The sequence below is a fragment of the Ambystoma mexicanum genome, chromosome 1q, assembly GCF_040938575.1.
Source record: "Ambystoma mexicanum isolate Mex_15411 chromosome 1q, UKY_AmexF1_1, whole genome shotgun sequence".
Taxonomy (NCBI): Eukaryota; Metazoa; Chordata; class Amphibia; order Caudata; family Ambystomatidae; genus Ambystoma; species Ambystoma mexicanum.
Window position 1 is genome coordinate 225,005,661 of NC_090922.1, and position 13,589 is coordinate 225,019,249.

At 45.8% G+C, this 13,589-nt stretch overlaps 2 protein-coding genes across 3 annotated transcripts in view; one reads left to right on the plus strand and one right to left on the minus strand.

The window, feature by feature from the left end:
* LOC138526876 (uncharacterized) overlaps positions 1–13,589 on the minus strand; it is a 1,504,711-nt gene that overhangs the window by 934,411 nt on the left and 556,711 nt on the right. The gene's annotated exons all lie outside the window — the stretch shown is intronic.
* LOC138526886 (uncharacterized protein ZSWIM9-like) overlaps positions 1–13,589 on the plus strand; it is a 1,119,771-nt gene that overhangs the window by 105,028 nt on the left and 1,001,154 nt on the right. Inside the window, exons 2-3 of the mRNA XM_069637699.1 lie at positions 9,815–9,913; positions 10,003–10,119. The gene's annotated coding sequence lies outside the window, so the exon portion shown is untranslated. The remainder of the gene's footprint in view (positions 1–9,814; positions 9,914–10,002; positions 10,120–13,589) is intronic.

Consider the following 13,589-nt stretch of genomic DNA (forward strand, 5'->3'; position numbering starts at 1 on the left):
AATCTACTGGGGTGCATGCGGCATGGAGGGAAATAAACAATCAAGTGTACGGTATGCCACTCCACCTACAGCCAATGATGTTGCATGATTGAAATCACACCCATAGAGGAAAGCCCCAATTTGACTGAGGGCAGGGGGTTTGTTTTTTCCTGATGTTGCGGCTCCTCTTGAGTGCTTGTGCGCCTCTGCCCACGCTAACTGCCGAACTGCATATGGGACAGTCCTGATTGGGATCCAGTGCACAGATAAAGGCTGCTAGACACAAGGTGATAGGCTCTCTACGGTGTGGCCAGACAAAAAGGTTAATCTAATTTGGCGCTGAATCAGTCATTGCTGATGAGGCAGGTGTTCCGAGGGACCATTCATGCTACCCAGGAAACAAGGCTCATTGGTGCCTGTTGTGGAATTCGACATTATGGTATCACCATATAGTCAGCGACCATGATCGGAGTTGTGGGTGTAACTCCTAGACATTTATTTTGACGCTACCAGGGAGAAGTATGGCATGCAAAAGAATCCACTCTACTGTACTCTGCAGGACCCGCATGGTAAGACTCAAGAAGATCAACTCTTGGGTGTACAAGGCTCAAATTTGTAGGTTTGACCTGAACTACTCAAAAGGTTTGGTAGCAATTGACGAGCATCCAGACTTAATCTAGGAGGGAGAAGGGCTGCAGTTGAGTAAAAAGACCTTTGAGCTCACATATGGTGAAGAAACACATATACAGACTTATTTATTATAGATACCAAGGTAGTGTTAAAATCAAGATAGTTCAGGTAAGTACAAATAGTTTACACAGATATATAAATATGGTAGATATGTGCTGTTGCAATACTTAATTTCAGTAATAGAGCTTCGATTAATTACAAATATGAAAGTAGCTTTAGGTTAGCATCTTTATCAACCAATATTTACTGAAATAGCAATGCTGGTAGGTTAACAGCTTTAGGAAAGCCTTCTTGTTAGAAGTCTAACCCTATCTGGGGGATGAGCGTCTCAAAAAGTCAGATGGGGACACTGGGGGACGAGTGACCCCCTGGACGGCAGAACAAAGGAAGGCAAAAGTTGTCAAAGTTGTGGAATAGCAGAAAAAGTGTTCATGTAACAGGTAATGGAATTTGATTCAAAGGGTTCAGGGGACTAGATAGGTTGACTGAAGAATTTCAGCCCCTCGGACTGATGTCCTTAAGCCCGTTAGAACACGGTTGGGTCATCCACCCCAACGTGACTCAAGAAATTCAGGAAGAGCGAACAGCAACACAAAACTGCCTAGGTAAGTACCCAGGAGTAAGACAGTACTTTGTATGAGGAAGAGCGATGTCACCAGTGGGTCCCCAAGGTAAGACAATAGCAGCTCCGGTTTGGGTATTTCATCTTGGCGGCGGGATGAAGAACTTTTGGCGGGAGCAGACGGTCAGACTCAGTCTGCTGGGCATCCGTGTGACTATCTTCGTGGCAATTGGTTGAAGATGCTCGATACAGGCTTCGGAACAGCAACGGTTGTCACCTGGCAGACTTTCGTTGTCCTCTAGGTACTCGACTCTTCTGAGGGGACTTCTACGATCGGGATTGACTCTCTAGGCCCAGACAGATGCCCCCAAATTTGCAGCCGGAACCGCACTAGACGAGACAATGCACCGCAGCAGTGCAGGAGGTCCCAGAGTATTCGGGTATTGCAGGCCTGGAAGGACATCACTTCGTGGGATAGCTCCAACTGTAGCTGGTCTCGAGATTGGTAAGGCCCACCAGTCCAAGGGAGGAAGTCATCCGGTCTGGATCTTCCATGTCGCACAGAAGAGAGGGCTGGAGCTGCAGTGGGTGTTGACAGTTTTTCTGAAGTCCAACTAAGGGCTTAGTAAAACCATTTAACTGAGGCAGTACAAGACTCCACTCTTAGTACAAGGCTGTACCACCCGAGTTTGCTGGTAGCGTAGACAGAGCAACCAAGCTTATCTTAGGAGGGAGAGAGGGCTGTAGAATCAGTACAAATTAAATTGTAATAAAAATGGTCCAAAGAATCACTGAAACACTATTAATTGTAAAAATAAATGGTTTATTTAAATACAAGTACACCCAGATAAATCTTGGGGGAAATCAGTACCATCACATTATATAAAACCACAATTATAAAAGCACAACACTATGCTTGAAGGTACACAGACCAGAGCATATAACCTTATTTGGAACACCTAATAGTAGTTCTAGGGAAGTCCATCCTTTTCATACACATTCAGTATAGGTCACACATATATTTGGGGAGCAAAAACTAATGTTTCTCGGGAGGATAGCTCAGGGGCAACATGCTTGCCTTGGAAGCAAGGCGACGCGGAGCAACACAGGTTCGATCCCCGGGTCTGTGCTTAGAAACCTCTGGGTCTTAAGCGTGTTATAAATAACCAATTACAATGGTTACTTTCTGATTACATTCAGTAATTTAAGGGTAGTAGACCCTACCAGTTGTACCGTGACGCTCAGCAACAAATCACAGTCAGTCAACTGGACAATATATGTTTTGTGAATAGTAGAACACTTATTCTAGGTTCAGTAAAAACCTATAACTACTTTTGTGATGACATCCATTTATACTAGGTGAGTAAAACCTAAGGATGTGGTATTCAATTAGGATACTGATGAATGCCATATTGAAATCCAATGCTCCTAGCCCGAATGGTCTGGAAAATGTAGTGTTAAAAAAAGATCTGACCAATTGGTCCCAGGTTTTGTTAATTCTTTATTCCCCGAGTCTGTAGATCACACACTATATCGTCTTTATGGCAACAGTCGGTGGTTATTCTGGTGCACAAATGGGGAGTCCGGACTAACGTTGCCAACTATCGACTCCTATCCATGCGAGACCTGACTGGATTTTTGTTGTGTTACTGGTGCTAAGAGAATTGCAATCCTGGGCTACTACAAATAAGATCCTTAATTCTGCACAGACCGGTTTCGGCCTGGGCTCGGGTATTACTCACAACATCAGAGTTATTGATCAATTTATACAGTCCACGCGCAGTAGAAAGGATGTCACTCTCTATATTACGTTTGTTGATTTTAGAAAGTCCATTTGACCAAGTTAACCGGGAAACTATGGGTAAAGCTTAGAGCCGTGAACTGCCCACCCAGGCAATTACACATTCTGGTTCTCTTGCACAGTTACAATCTAGCTAGTGTAAGACTGAATAATGAGGGTGAGTTCTCAGATCCCATTCATATAAACTTGGGTGTCAAGCAAGGGTGCATAGCAGCCCCAATATTGTGTAATTTATACATCGCTGACCTCCTACCACGTATATCTGTAAAATCTAATTGTCTTCCAAAGATAGGAGATACAGCTATAGTAGGCATGTTATATGCCGATGATTTGGTATTATTTGATCTGACCATCTCTGGCACGAAGAGCATGCTCAACGAGTTGGCTATTTATGCCTCTCAACTGTGTTTGACGAGCATAATCTTGGTTACCAGAAACAAGGTCAATAGGACTAGGATAGATACCTTAATTGGTACTATAGACTACTCTTTATGCTACTGCCATTTAGGCTTGGGGTTTGATACCTGGGCAGATTACAAGCTGATAATAGCCTTCAAAAAGAGGCAAGCTAAGCTCCTTACCCTCCAAGTGTGTAAATTTGCCAAAGAACATGCAGGATATAGCAGGTTAGGGATTATTAAGCTTCACCAGCAATGCTTTGTCCCCGCTTTCCTGCATGGCCTCGACGCATTAGCCATCCAAGATCTTACTTGGCTAAATAGGCTTGAAGGACACCATTGGCGCTCAGTATTGGGCCTAGGCCCTTCATGCTCAATGGAATTTCTTTGCCTAGAGCTGGGATTTACTTCATTAACGGGTATGGCACTTCGGGCCAGGGGCTGCTTTTATATAAAATCTTGTGCTGACCCAGTCTACGTTTTTTGCAATGGAAGGACAGAATTACGATTCTGAGAGGGTATTGCAAGGTCTTAACTTCAAGTCCCAGAATGAAATGCTGTTTACGGAGATTGACTGGGTTTATGCCCATACCAGAGATAGATCTTATGTCCATTTGAAAAATCCTTTGAGCAGAAACTTAATAAATGGGATTGGTGTGGGAACTATATTCATCTTCCAAAACTAAAGTGGTATGATGCAGTATCACATGTAGTACATCGATACAGAAAAATCCAACCTTAGCTTCTAGTGTGTCCCGCCCCAGACGTTAGACACTTTCTGCTGAAACTCTGTACAATTCAATGTCTGTTTTGGGCCCAAGCTTGAAGGTATCAATTGAAGACAGGCGTTGCCGTATTTGTGGTATATCAGGAAAATTGGAATCGGCCAGACTTGTACTTACACAATGTGCCAATTTGGGGCCTTTATACATGTGCATGCTGGGAAGATCTGTCCATAGCTATGAGGAAATCACTGTAGACCCTTTCTGGGATTATTGTTTGAACTCAGTCACTGTCCAACCTGCTTTATTTCCGGTGTGGCTGCATGTTAAATCTTGGTTAACAGATTAAGGGGACCACTCTTCTACTTACCACAGAGAGTCCTGAACTAGGGCAATGCTGGGTTACATTGCTTATATTATCTTATGAAATGACAAAAAAATTGATGAAGGGGTGAATCATACTGTTGAAACAATCTGGAGGGTCGTGAAACACTCTTACTCGGATTCTCATTTCTTGATGAATTTTTGATGAATTGTCGAGTTGTGTTTGTATGATTTTACAGGTATTTTATGATCTATGTTTTATTGTTTATTCAGTTAACCACTATTGATTTTATATATATTTGTATTTCACATTTTTATGTAGCTTTCGATTATGTATGTCATATGTTTAAGTTTGTGTAATTTGAACTAAATCACAATACAATTATAATATTCAATTAGAGGTGCTTTTGGGATCAGTGAAACACAAATTGAGATAAGCAGTAACTTGTTACTTATTTTTGGATGGTACACAGCTAACTCAAGGTAAGTAAAACTCATACTTTTTCAAGGAGCTATTAGCAACTTGGGGCAGGTATAAATATAAGACTATTTTTAGGTCTGTCTAAAACAGCACAGGGAAAGCAAAACCCAGTGTTACTCTTTATAAATGACTCAATGTTATTCTAGGTAGGTAAGGGTGGTGGGGGATGGGCGTGGGGGGGCGGAGGTCCTCTTTTTGCAGGAAACTAGGTTCAGTCAGGGGAACGAAAGGAATGTTCCCTGTGGGCTTGCTGGACAGGTATACTTGGCATCAGGCGACTAAGAAGGGCGGGGGTCCTCTTCCAGAGGTGGCTGAGAATGGAGAAGACAAGGCTGTAGAACAGAACAGTGGCAACGGTAGGGCATTGGGGGTCTCTGGACTTGTCAGGATGGTGCGTCTTACCTTTGCAACGCTGTATGCCCCTACTTAAGGGCAATTGCGATTTTTAAGGGCTACAATTGCAATGGTGGTAAGGGAATGCCCGGGGCATTTCATTGTTGGTGGGGCAGGGGGAGTTCTTAATATGTGGGCAGACCTATTGCTGGATAGGTGGGTCTCAGGTGTGGCTGGCGGCAGAGCTACAGGCCTCTTTGGATGCTCATGGTCTGTACGATGTGTGGTGCCCATTCCATCCCCATGAAAGGGGTTTCTTTTTTATTCTCCGCCTCATGGAACCTGTACTTGTATTGATTATATTTGTGTGTCCAGGGAGTTGTGGGACATTGCGCTCGCTAGCATATCATCTCCGGTGAGTTGGTCGGCTTAGACAATGGTGTCCCTGGACTTATCGTGGCGGGGTTTGAGTGGCCGACAATCCTTGTGGCTGTGTAATGAGTCATTGTGGAAGAACCCAATGTTCCGAGGGAAGCTTGAGGGGGGTATTCAGGAATTTTTTCTTCATAATGATATGTGGGAGGTGGATATGGGAATTGTCTGGGATGCAGCCAAAGACATGTGGAGGGGTCTGTTGATCAGGGAACGGGCACGGAAGAAGAGGAAGAGAACCTTGCTCGAGAATAGGTTGCCTTTGGAAATTGGTGTCCTGGAAAGGAATATACGGATATCTGGCATGGGGGTGAAGGGGGCTTGTGGAGGAGGTGAGGGGTAAAAGGGAGGATCTGCGACTCTTGGAGGAGGGTAAGGTGATACAGAAGCTTCAGTTTCTGTGGCAGAACTATCATGAGAAAGGGGATAAGGCGGATGTGCTCTTGGCCACCCGCCTTCGAGGACAACAGGCCGTGTGATGGATAACAGCAGTGTGGGGTATGGATTGCCGAGTGGAAAGGACATCTGATGGCATTGTAGACAGAGTTGCCTCCTTTTAAGAGAGGTTTTATAGGGGTGAAGGGCTGTGGACCCTGGACACCTACCTGAATGAGGCCCGCTCCCAGTTCTGGCGCCCGATGACGTGGCAAGTGTGAATGGACCCAAAACAGGGAGGAGGTTTTAGATGCCATTTATCAGCTGCAGCTAGGAAATGCCCCGCAGGAGGACGGATATATGCCAGGATTTTAGAAATCATTTAGTGCATTCCTTGTGCCTTTCTTAACTAAGTTGTTTAACAATATTGTATCATCAGGGCGAGCACCCAAATCCTTTGTGGGGGTGTTAGGGGAGATTACCTAAAGTTCACTTGAGGAAAGACTTCATAAAGCTATCCCAATGTCCCCAACTCTTCGTATCAGTCTATGCTACTCATGGAACCTTGGTAGAGTGCCAGAGCAGTCAGGCTTATAGGAGGAAGATGTGAGCTTTCTGTAATTACACAGAACCCAGTTAGTACAGTACTCAAAAGAAACATTTGCACTTAAATTTATATTAAAATATATATTTATTATTTACACAAGGATTGTCATAAAATACTAATTTCACTTAACCAACACACACAGGATAACTTATAGATACTTTTCAAAGGCCACTGCTGGTTGCTTGCGGTACAATTGTTAGAGTTTCACACTAATGACAGTTCTACCGTATTGTCAGTATGACCGCACACTTGCACACAGACAAAGATATACAGTCATTGTATTTAGTTAGCAACACCACATAAAATAAAGTCTTTTAGGAAGGAACAAAGGTTGGTTAGTCAAACAGTAGCAGAGCTTAGGTTTCTAGAGGCCTTTTCCCAGCAAACTACAGCTGTAAAAGTCAGATCCCCATATCTACGCAACATTCAGTTTGGAGAGGGCTCGAAGTCTTGCAAAGCAGCAGAACAGCTAAAGTTCCAGTGTATACTTTCAGTCTCTATTTAAGGATGCTAGAGGAACTACCACAATGTTGGAGACCCTGTTAAAGGACTTGAAAAAGGAACACAAGCCAACAGAAAAAGGAACACAAGCCAACAGCTTAGGTCAGTGGACACCCTGGCTACCTCTATGTGCACTCCAACACTCTGAGCGACTTCTTGTTTTAAGGTAAGCAATACCTGAGACGTTGGTCGAGGAATATAATAAAATCATGACTACCTCTTTGGACCGAATCGCCCCTCTCAAACTCAGACCACGTAAGCCCAAAGCGCACCTGAACAAATGGTTTACACCATTCCTCAAAAATATAAGGCAGAAAAAAAGAAACTGCGAGGTCACTTGGAAAAAACTTCCCTCAGTAGCCAATAAACTCAAATTCACCAAACTTGCGACTCTCTACAAAAAAGAAATTTGCCTAGCAAAACGAACCTCTTTTGACTCTCGCATATCCCAAGCCAAATCAAATATGAAGGAATTATTTTCCATCCCAAAAGAAGTAGAAACCCCCATAGTACCACTAGATACCTGCACCAAAGATAAAAACTGGTGCTCAGAAATCCAAAATGCCCTAGCTAACAAGATTGCTACCCTACAAAACAAAATCTCTTGCAAAAAAGCCTCCTTGAACGACCCCCTACCGTCCAAATTGCCTGACAAGCCCACCCCTAAGGGAAACCACCCGCCTCAAATTCTCTAAAGTCAACACACTTGAAGTAGAAAAAATCATCTTATCCCTGAAACCCTCCAACTGTCAGGGAGACCTGTGCCCTGCACAGCTTATTAAGGATGCTGCCCGTGATCTATCCCCCTTCATTACAAAGTTAATTAATGCCTCCTCTACCGGCTCTATCCCTACTAATTTAAAACAATCCTGGGTACTTCCATTACTAAAAAAACCCACTCTCGACCCAGCCACCCCTACAAACTACAGACCCATAACGACCGTACCATTCCTCTTAAAGATCTTGGACAAGGTCGCTTACGTACAAATACAGAAGTACCTGGAAGAACATCACCTTCTAGGTGCTAGACAAACAGGCTTCCGTCCTCTACACGGGACTGAGACTGCTCTTATCGACCTCAAAACACAGGTTGACAATCTCCGAAACAATGGCCAAGCCGCCCTACTCCTCCTACTAGATCTCTCTGCAGCATTCGACCTGGTCGACCATTCTGTCCTGTGCACTCACCTCGACACAGCAGCTCATTTCTCCGTTGAGGCCATTACGTGGATTAAATAATTCCTTAACGGCAGAACTATGAGGGTCTTCTCACCTTCAGCAGCAGCAGACCCCATACCAATTACCTGTGGTGTGCCCCAGGGTTCTTGTGTATCCCCCACACTGTACAACATATTTACCAAGCCCCTTTTCGATGATCTGGATCATCTCGGTATCACCTACACCAAATACGCAGATGATACCCAGATCCTCCTTCCGCTTTCTGGAGATTATGGGAAGGCTTTGGCCTTGGTGAATAGAGTGTACATCATCATCCAGGCATGGATGGCCACACATGGACTATGCCTGAATGATAAAACCGAACTTATCATCCTGGGTACTACTGCCAGCTTAAAGAAACTAGGCCCTGACTATTCCTCCTTCACTATTGATGGCAATAGCATCAAAGTAGAACAAGTGGTCAAAATGTTAGGTTTTTACCTGGATTCTAACCTTTTTTTCAACAGACAGGTGAACTCTCTAGCCTCTTCCACATCTTACACGTGTAAATTGATCCGTGCAGCTAAACCCTTTCTGTCCGACACTAGAGCCCTTATACTGTCCCGCCTGGACTATTGCAATGTCCTCTATCTTGGTTCTGCCAAAAGCCACTACTAACAAATTACAAACTCTTCAGAACAACGCTCTCAGAGCGGCACTGGGTATCCCCAGGAGAGCTCACATTACTGCACATAGCCAACAAAACAACTGGCTTTCTATCAATGACAAAATTCTCTTAAAAACTGCATCACTTACCTACAAATCTCTCAAAAACATTGCACCAACTTACCTGATTAACAGATTTCACAGACAGACCTCCCTGAGACCTAGGAGAACAGCTTACAAAGATTGCCTCTCTGTGCCCAACTTTAAACGCTCCACCTTAGGGGGTAACAGCTTCCCAGTGAAAGCAGCGAAACTGTGGAACTCCCTACCGCCAACCCTTAGAATGGACCTGCCGTATCAAAACTTCCGAACTAAGGTTACTTCTTGGTTGAAAACGTAGGCCTTCCTACATACCTAGGTACCAAGTCATCATATTCTTATCTGCTTACACTGCTTCCACTGGCCTGGCGCTCATGTACACATTTGTACATTATCTTGTATAGTTATGCTTTTACCTTGACTGTGTGTATGCAGATATTGTTGTTGTCCTAACCAAGCTTCGCATATCCTTGTATCTGTTGCGCCCTGTTACCCCAGGGTATGCCGGCGCATTACAAATAATAAACAAACCTTTTCACCCCACAGTACCCTAGGTTAGAAGAAATGTTCATGGCTAGATGCGGTCTGGTTAGGAACACATGCTCATTTCGAATCATCATTTATAATTGGTGAATTGTGAGCAGTGACACCCAAACGCTGATTCACCTTTTGTATCTCCTTATCAGGCATGCCGACTAGAAGACGAAACTGCGAGTGCCAACAGGACCCGTTTCAACTTGGTGACCAAACAATACGTAGTTTGAGGGAAACCACTCACTAGTGGGGTAAGTTCTATGCTCCCTTGGGATGATTTTGAAAAGGAGGGTGTTTAATCTCTGTAGGCCTTAGAATGATGGCCTTCTTTCATTTTTAGATCCTGACCCAGGACAGCAATGGTCCTACTCTGCATCCATTTGTGGTGGACCGTCACTGCCACAGCTACCGGTGCAGCCCCACCTTTGATTTTACGTGCTAGAAGAATTCAGGCACGGTAAGTTTACCCATGAGGGGACATCGTTCTAGCTACTTAAGCACACAAATTAATATCCCGGACATGGACCCACACTAGGCAGACTGTCTTTGTAGACTCCCATCACAGGAGAGTCTGTCTGAGCCCAGACCACAATTTCTTGTCCTGATGAAGACCATCCTACTTTGCAGCCATCAGAATAGGCTAAAGGCTGAAGCACAGTTGTGTCGACTTTTTATACTGCACAGTGCCCGGCACACAAACTGGGCACAATTATTTTAGTTTATTGTTAAAATCAATATCAATACAGTTCCCCTGTTTCAATCACAACGGAAAGTACTATTGAGATACTTGATACTCTGAATATATACTGTCACCACGATTATGAATGTTAGTGTATGTTTTATGTTCAGAATGTTTTTGGTTTCACTCACCTGTGGTAATCACTGACATGTAAGAAAAAGAACATGTATTGTTTATGTTAGAATTTTCTTTAAATTGTTCCTGGGTACATGTGGCCTTACCAGGCTCGCCCTGATTATTCGTTTTAGAAAGTCTGTATTACCTGGAGAGAAGAGGGAATAGCCAGGCACCCCATTTTTAGTACTAGAGTCTGCTCTAGAAAGCAGCAATGGAACCAGTCGCAGATTTCTTGCTCTGGTGACGAAAGACAAGACAATGCGCAGGATGTCTCAACAGCAGTTCCGAGAGAGGACCTCTGGCATGGATTTCTTCAGCTTCTCTGGTCAGTCTGGTACCTTTTCTGCTGCACCAACAAAGGACACAATTTGCTGGGTCAATCTTCTTTGATCCATGGAGTTCTGCACTCTGGTGAGGGGACTTGGATGAGTTGGATTGTGTCTCTGGAGGTTCACCTGGAGCTCAGCAAAGACTTGGAAGGATTCAGCCCTGGCAAGACGATGCACTATGATTGGGTCGGAGGTCTCCTGGTATTCGCGGTCTGCAAATCTGGAAAGGCAAAGCAACTCAGGAGATGGCTGGGATTGTAGTTCGTCACACGGCTGGCTGGCTGGTCCCAACAGGCAAAGAGGAGTCCTCTTCGGAGCTCCTCTGTCGCATAGAAAATGGGTCAGGACAACAGTGGTTGCTTCACAGTGTTGCAAAGAGTCTGCAGGCGTCTCTGGTAATCTTCAAGTTCTAGTTGTCGACTTGCCCTTCACATCCGGAACCACACCTTTTATTCAGTTTCAGCACACACTCCTCTGCAATCTCTCTCAGCAGTTTACAGAAAGGGGCAGGTGGCTGTCCAATCAGGACAGCCAGACCCCCAGTGGGAGCTGGTTCCATTCAGCAGACAAAGGGCAGAGGTGTGAAAATCTCCTCCCCCACTTCCTGCCGACAAATAAATAAACACACACCCCTCCCTGTCCCAGAATGGTAGAAGAAGGACGAACAAATAACAACCATGCTAGAAATGGCAAAAAAAAAGAAAAGAGCCACCATGTTCGAACATAGGTGACCCTATTGTGCACAACCAAGGCTGTGAATAGAGTCTGTGGTAAATAATAGCACAATCGTTGGTAGAACACGTCCACTACCACCAGCCATAACTAGGAAGGTTGTCTATGTGACTGGAAAGTCGCAGGAGCAGAGAGAAGGGTACTCCACATGGTATCGGGTAATATCGCCATATATATGGTCGCCGTAAATAATATCGCCGGGAAGGAATGGATTCACTTGCTCATGAATATTCCCCGTCGTCAGGCTGGGAATCCTCTGTAAAGAAAAATCAGTATCAGTTTCGTTTCTGATCTGTCTTTCGTAGTAGTAACCAATCACTGATCTCTGCGTCATACTGACCACAGCCAATGACTGCCCTCTACCTAAGCCCCGCCGCTGGTAGCCATCTTCAGATTTGGTAGCACGTGAAGTGGCAGTATGACCAAGTGAAGAGCCGCAGAGGGGTAGGCGGGAGGGTTCGCATGTGAATCCATGCCAGACCCATGCTGAAGAACAACAGTTACAGGTAAGTAACTTGTTCCTTCTCCAGCATGGATTCACATGCTCATGAATATAAGAATACATAGCAGTACACACATGCACAACCACGGGGGGGTGGCAAAAGGCTCAACATTAAGCAATACAAAAAAACTCAACATTAAGCATCTCTTACCTCCTCACCAGGCTCACCTTAAGCGAACAGGTGGCGTAGCACTGCTTGGCTGACCCTGGACTCCTCCCTGGAATCCCGATCGACGCAGTAGAATCTCGTGAAGGTGTGCGTCGACCTCCACGTAGCAGCCCTGCAGATGTCCAGCAGGGGCACACCAGATAAGAAGGCCGTAGTAGCAGCGATCGCTCTGGTCGAATGGGCTCTCGGACGGCCTGGCAGCGGTCAGTTAGCCAACCGGTGGCAGTGCATGATGCAGCCGGAAAGTCATCTGGAAATAGAAGACTTCGAGAGTGTCTTCCCTTGATTCACAGGTCCAAAGTTCACAAATAGCTGTGATGTCCTCCGAAAACTCTTTGTGCGGTCCACGTAGAACTTCAGCGCTCTAGCCACATCCAGCGAGTGCAAAGTCATCTCGCCGGCGACGAAGGAGACGGGAAGAAAACAGGTAACACCAGGGGCTCGTTAAGATGGAAGTCCGACGGCACCTTGGGCATAAAGGAGGGGTGCGTCCTAAGCACCACCCTGAAGGCATGGAAAGTCAAGTACGGTGCTTTGCAGGATAGGGCCTGGATCTCTCCCACTCGTCGTGCGGAGGTAATGGCCACCAGGAATGCAGTCTTCCATGACACAAACTTCATCGGAGTGCATCGGCTCGAATGGGGGCCCCATGAGCCTGGTCAGCACCACGTTAAGTTCCCACGCCGGGGCCGGGGCCTTCACCGGCGGGAACGACCGGAACAGTCCTTTCATAAACTCTTTTACCAGTCGATGGGACCACAGGGACGTCCGTCCTGTGGTTCTGGTATATCTGGAGATCGCCGCCAGATGAATCTTAATGGAGGCATGGGCTAGCCCAGCCTTTGCCAGCGATAGCAGGTACGGCAGCACTTGAGGGGCCGTAATCCGTAGGGGGTTGATCTTCTGTGCTCGGCACCAGATGGAGAACCTCTTCCACTTATGACTGTAGCATTTGAGAGTCGAGGACGCCCTGGCCTTTGCAAGAACCTCTCTGCAATTGGCCGGTATATCGTAGCCTCTAAACTCTAGCGCTGCAGGAGCCAAGCCTGCAGGTTCAGCGACGCCGGGTCGTGGTGGAAGATGGCGCCTCCTTCTCTGGAGAGAAGGTCCGCGTCCGCCGACAGCTTGATGGGAGGGGACGTTGACAAGTCCAGAAGGTCCGGGAACCAGATCTGCCTCGGCCACGCCGGTGCGACGAGGATCATCCTGCACCGGGACCTCTTGAGCTTGTTGATGAGTCGAAGCAGCAACGGCGGGAACGCATACAGGTATAGGCCGTCCCAGCGGAACGAGAACGCATCACCCATGCTTCTCGGCTGGGGAAACCTGCTGGCGAACC